The sequence below is a fragment of the Lissotriton helveticus genome, chromosome 12 (assembly GCF_964261635.1).
Source record: "Lissotriton helveticus chromosome 12, aLisHel1.1, whole genome shotgun sequence".
Lineage (NCBI taxonomy): Eukaryota > Metazoa > Chordata > Amphibia > Caudata > Salamandridae > Lissotriton > Lissotriton helveticus.
Genome location: NC_136073.1, coordinates 665,177,121 through 665,183,120, shown reverse-complemented (window position 1 = coordinate 665,183,120; position 6,000 = coordinate 665,177,121). Strand labels below are relative to the sequence as shown.

Below are 6,000 nucleotides of genomic sequence, written 5' to 3'. Positions count from 1 at the left end.
AATAGACTAACATTGGCCTTTTCCATCTGCAGAAAATACAGAATGACCAGAGGTGGAAGTGTTGCAGAAGAGAGGTTCTCTGTGTTGCTGAGACCCAAAAAAATTAACCCATTCCTCAGCACTCTGCCCAGGTTCTAATGGACTAACAGTGGACGTTTCCATCTGCAGAATATACCGAATAACCAGAGGTGGCAGTGCTGCAAAAGAGAATTTCTCTGTATTGCTGCAAACCAAAAAAAAACATTCCTCAGCACTCTGCCTAAGTTCTAATGGACTAACAGTGGACGCTTCCATCTGCTGAATGTCCCGAATGACCAGAGGTGCCAGTGTTGCAGAAGAGAAATTCTCTGCGTTGCAGAGACCCAAAAAAAAGAAAGAACCCATTCCTCAGCACTCGGCCCAAGTTCTAATTGACTAACAGTGGACGTTTCCATCTGCAGAATATACCTAATGACCAGAGGTGCCAGTGTTGCAGAAGAGAACTTCTCTGCATTGCTGAGCCCCAAAAAAATGAACCCATTCCTCAGCACTCTGCCCAAGTTCTAATGGACTAACAGTGGACGTCTCCATCTGCAGAATACCCCTATTAACCAGAGGTGCCAGTGTTGCAGAAGAGAATTTCTCTGGATTGCTGAGACCAAAAAAAAGAAAAGAATCCATTCCTCAGCACTCGGCCTTCCTTTTTCCATTTACATGGTAAGTCATATTCACATTGAATAATTTTCCATGTTATTAAATAAGTTCATAGCATCTGAGGGCCCTCAGTACCTTTTTAGTGGGGGCTTTGGCATAATTATAATTTGTCGAGACTGTAGCAATATGGATGTTATTACAGTGATCATGGTTTTTTATCAAAGACTTTGTCTCCAAGTCTGTCAAAGCCTGCTTTAGACGCATGTGCTAACAATATGTCATAAGAGGACATTACTGTCTTTAAGGCGGGACTGAGTTGCCTTAAGTGAGGGTGATTGAGTTACTTTCTCATGAAGGGAAACTCAATTAACCTGTTTCCCTGCACTCTATATGTGCGACTCTGATACTCCAGATGGATTGCTGTTTAGGATACTCTGCCGACCTGTAGCTCCATCTCACTTCCAAAAGGAGGACAATGCTTTCAGTGGTTCAGAATACTTTCCCATTACACCTCCTACTTGCCTTACTGCCATTATTACAGATAGTTACCGTTTTCATAATAGTGCATATTTGCTGATGTGTCCTCCTCCTGTGTGTCCTCGTCACGCCGGGCGATTGGTCAAGTGGTGTCCTGACATGATAAAGCTACAGCAGGATGTCATTTGACATGAGGGACAATCCATTACCTAGAAAGCGCAAGGATACATTTATCATGGGATTGAAATGGGTAGCAGGGTAAACAGTTTGCCCACCTGCAGACATAGATGGTTAGATGAAAGAAGCTAGGGCATTATTTGAGACGTGTCCATTTGTTTGACGGTGTGTTTAATCACAATGTTCTCAACTTCTCTATAGCCTAACTGATAGGGATGTACTAAAATGAGGATTGTCTGTTATTCATGGTTATTATTATTCCCACTAACTGTAGCGTAAACCTTCCTCCCTCAACTCATCAGATAATCCAATCATATGTTAAAAGAATTGCACTGACAAGGGGACACCGTCACTTGGCTGGCAATCACATCCTTTTATCTGCGTCCTGATATAGCTGCTAGAGTTGTGTAGAGAGTGGTAACAATTGAGGCATAGGATTAAGAGTTGTATGCTAGGTTGTTCATTAAAACGGAGATTTACATTTTGAGTAAGCTGTGGATTTTCAAAATATTACTATCTCCACAGTACTGATTACTAACTCCTTAAATAAAACCTTTTTTTATTGCATTGCATTAGTTTGAAAATATTCAAGTTCTAATTTACCGACTGACCAGAGGTGGCAGTGTTGCAGAAGAGAATTCCACTGAGTTGTTGAGACCGCCCCCCAAAAAAAGAACCCATTCCTCAGCACTCAGCACAAGTTCTAATGAACTAACAGTGGCCTTTTCCATCTGCAGAAAATACGGAATGACCAGAGGTGGAAGTGTTGCAGAAAAGAATTTCTATGCGTTGCTGACACCCAAAAAAAAGGAACCCATTCCTCAGCACTACGCCCAAGTTCTAATGGACTAACAGTGGACTTTTCCATCTGCAGAATATACTGAATGACCTGAGGTGGCAGTGTTACAAAAGAGAAATTCTCTGTGTTGCTGAGACCCCCCCAAAAAATTCATTCCTCAGCAGTCTGCCCAAGTTCTAATGGACTAACAGTGGATGCTTCCATCTGCAGAATGTCCTGAATTACCAGAGGTGCCATTGTTGCCAGAGAGAATTTTTCTGCGTTACTGAGACCAAAAGAAAAAAAAGAACCCATTCCTCAGCACTCACCCAAGTTCTAATGGACTAACAGTGGACGTTTCCATCTGCAAAATATACCTAATCACCAGAGGTGCCATTGTTGCAAAAGAGAATTTCTCTGCATTGCTGAGACCAAAAAACATTGAACCCATTCCTCAGCACTCTGCCTTCCTTTATCCATTTACATGGTAAGTCAAACTCACATTGAATACTTTTGCTTGTCATTAAATAAGTTCATAGGATCTGAGGGCCCTCTGTACCTTTTTAGTGGGGTCTTTGGCATAATTATAATTGGTCGTGCTGTAGCAATATGGATGATATTATAGTGATCATGGTATTTGATCAAAGACTTTGTCTCCAAGGCTGTCAAAGCCTGCTTTGGACGCATGTGCTAACAATATGTCATCAGAGGACATTACTGTCTTTAAGGCTGCACTGAGTTGCCTTAAGTGAGGGCGATTGAGTTACTTTCTCATTGAGTGAAACTCATTTAACACCTTAAGTGCTCATATCTGAAAGAGACACGTTAGTGATAGATTCCTTACCTTGGAATATCCCCAGGCGTCAGACTGGATCCGGAAATTTTTTGCGTAGCAGTACCCTTGCGCGTCGGTAGGCGTCGTCTGCGGCTCCGCGTCCGTCGTCGGCATCGTGGGCGCCGTGATGACGTCGTCAGAGTACTTAGACGCCGCCTCCGCGTGCTGACGTCAGTTCTTCTTTTTTCCGCGCCAGTAGCGCAGATCCGGAAAAAGTGGTACCTTAGTCACTTTTTGACGAAACTTTTCTGATCTTTTGATCTTCCTTTTTCGAAGTCTTCGACTGCGAACGGTGCCGGTAGGGATGCCAGGTTTTAAGCCCTGTGAGGATTGCGACCGGCTGATGTCGGTCACGGACCCTCACCGTCGGTGTCTCCACTGCCTCGGCGTCGATCACGATGACAAGACCTGTTCCGACTGTTGGGCCTTGACTTCGAAGGCTAGGCGGGAGCGGTCTCGTAAGCGTCTCGAACTCCGACAGTCGGCCCCGCGCCGTGAGAGGTCCCGGTCCGGACGGAGGTCGAGGGACCGGTCGCAGGAGCGGAGCCATCGGAGCTCCGGGAGTCGACATCACTCCTCTGGGTCGAAGTCGTCAGGTAAGCACAAGAAGTTGAAGAGACGTCATCGCTTTTCCGACGCTCGCTCGACGCGGCCGGGGGTTCGGGTGACACTGCCCACGCGGCTCCGTCGGAGTCACAGGCGCCGCGTCCGGCCCCATACCCTTCGGTCCCTGGGCCTAACGCGACGCTGGAGGAGATCGAGCAGTTCCTCATAGCCAAGAGGTCCCTCTCTTCTCCGACGGGCTCCGCAGCGCCTTCGGGCCCGTCGGTCCCGTCAGGTGGTCCTAGCGGGTCGGGGGCTTCGGCTCCGACGCAGCAGGCGCCTTCGGGCCCGGCGCCGCAGGGGCCCACCGGATCCGGTTCCGGATCCGGGTCGTCGTCGGTGGACTGGATGACCTCCCCGGCGCCGACCCCTCAGGTGTCACCCCCGGCGCCATCCTCGGGCGGCGCCGTCCCCGATGCCTCCCTCGACCCGGTTCCGGTGCCGGAGTGGTGCCGCTGGGCGCCGCTTCAGACGCTGTTTGGAGAGTTAACTTTCCATGAACAGGCCCCATCATTTGCTGACCCTGAGTACCAGGAGATCGGTGATGAGGAGGATTGGGAGGGGTCTGAGGACCCTCTGACACATGAATGTCAGTCCCAGGAGGACTGGACAGGTGAACTTGGGGATGCCAGTGGTCTGGACACTGGCTTTGTCTCACCTCCTACCGTGACTACGGAGGAGGGGGCAACCTACAGTGTGGTGTTGATAAGGGCGGCCAAGGCCTTGGGCCTTGAGCTCCCCGTCGCGGCCGTGAGGACTAACCTCCTCACTGAGGTCCTTAAACCGCAGACAAGCTCGGCCGAGCCTCTGCTGCCGTTTAACGAGGCCTTGACCGACGTTCTTTTGGGCACTTGGTCCAAGCCCGCTACAGGTTCGCCTGTAGATAGGAACGTGGCCAGACGCCACCGCCCGGCACCGGGCGACCCTTGTTTCCTGTCCACCAACCCCACCCCTGAGAGCCTGGTGATCCAGGCCTCTAACTCCCAGACCGCATTCCCGTCTGCGCCGCCTGACAGGGAATCCAAGAGGTACGAGCAATACGGCAAGAAGGTATTCTCTTCCCTGAGTCTGGGACTGCGGTCTTCCAACACCGCCTGCCTCTTGGACCGTTACACCCACTCTCTGTGGGATACGGGCGCAGACGTGCTGCCAGAATGCCCGTTGGAAGTACGGGCTAAACTCGGCCAAGCCCTTGTGGAAGGCCGAGATGCGGCACGTTATTCGATCCGGTGTGGACTGGATACCACTGACTCTCTGGGCAGAGCGATGGCAACGACGGTGGCGATTCGTCGCCACGCCTGGTTGAGGTCCGCCAACTTCTCGGCTGATGTTCAGAATACACTCATGGACATGCCGTTTGATGGCCGTCGCCTTTTTGGCGACAAGGCAGACCATGCGCTTGAGCGCTTTAAGGACTCCAGGGCTACGGCCAAGTCCTTGGGCCTCTCGGCCCCGCGCCTGCAATCGGCTGCCTTTCACTCCTTTCGTGGCCACGGAAGGGGTGTACCCACACATGCTGCCAGCCATGCTCCGCAGGGTAATATCCAACGCGGGGGCGGCCGTGGAAACCGCCGTGGCGGCGGTCAGGGACAACGGCGAGGTCAGTCCACACCTTCCCCCGCAGCATCCGCCTCGAAACCCTCCTAGTCCGTGCTTTCAGGCCCATGTGACGCCAGTGGGGGGCAGGGTTCGCCATCACCTCCTCCACTGGCGCACTGTCACATCGGACAGGTGGGTGCTGCAAATCGTCCGAAGGGGCTACTCCCTCCCCTTCGAGGCGACCCCTCCAGCCATGCCACTGCAGTACCATTGAGTATCGGGGGATCATTTGCGGCTTCTACAGGAGGAAGTTACGGCCCTCTTGGCCAAGGGGGTCATCGAGCGCGTTCTTGGGCCAGAAGTAGGGTGTGGTTGCTACTCCCACTACTTTCTGGTACCCAAGAAGGGCAAAGGGGGCCTACGCCCTATGTTGGACCTAAGGAACGTCAACGGCTTCCTCCGGAAGGAGAAGTTCAAAATGCTGACACTGGCTCAGGTCTTATCTGCCCTGGACCCAGGAGACTGGATGGTAGCGTTGGACTTGCAGGACGCTTATTTCCACATCCCCGTCCTGCCGGCGCTACCTGCGGTTCACGGTTGGCCACGAGCACTTTCAGTTTACCGTGCTCCCCTTCTGCCTTACCAGGGCCCCACGGGTGTTCAGGTGATGGCGGTGGTCGCGGCTCATCTGCGCAGGTTAGGGGTTTCAGTCTTCCCCTACCTCGATGACTGGTTGTTGAAGGCGGGCTCGCCCCAAACAGTCATCAGCCACCTCCAGACAACGACAGACCTCCTGCACCAGCTGGGGTTCTCCCTCAATGTGCCGAAGTCACACCTGTGCCCCTCTCAGAAGCTCCTCTTCATCGGAGCGGTTCTGGACTCAGCGCAGTTTCGGGTTTATCCTCCCGAACAGCGGGTCCGGGATATTCAGGCTCTAATCCCTCTCTTTCAGCCTTTA

At 51.9% G+C, this 6,000-nt stretch overlaps 1 long non-coding RNA gene across 2 annotated transcripts in view; it reads left to right on the top strand.

The window, feature by feature from the left end:
* The first annotated feature begins 556 nt into the window (after positions 1–556).
* The window catches only part of LOC144798672 (uncharacterized), a 47,560-nt gene continuing 42,116 nt past the window's right edge, over positions 557–6,000 (top strand). Inside the window, exon 1 of one of the 2 annotated variants that reach the window (XR_013603606.1) lies at positions 557–696. This is a non-coding gene — a long non-coding RNA (uncharacterized LOC144798672). Of the gene's footprint in view, positions 697–2,369; positions 2,553–6,000 lie in introns of those variants that run through there. The other variant, XR_013603605.1, reaches the window with a different exon arrangement.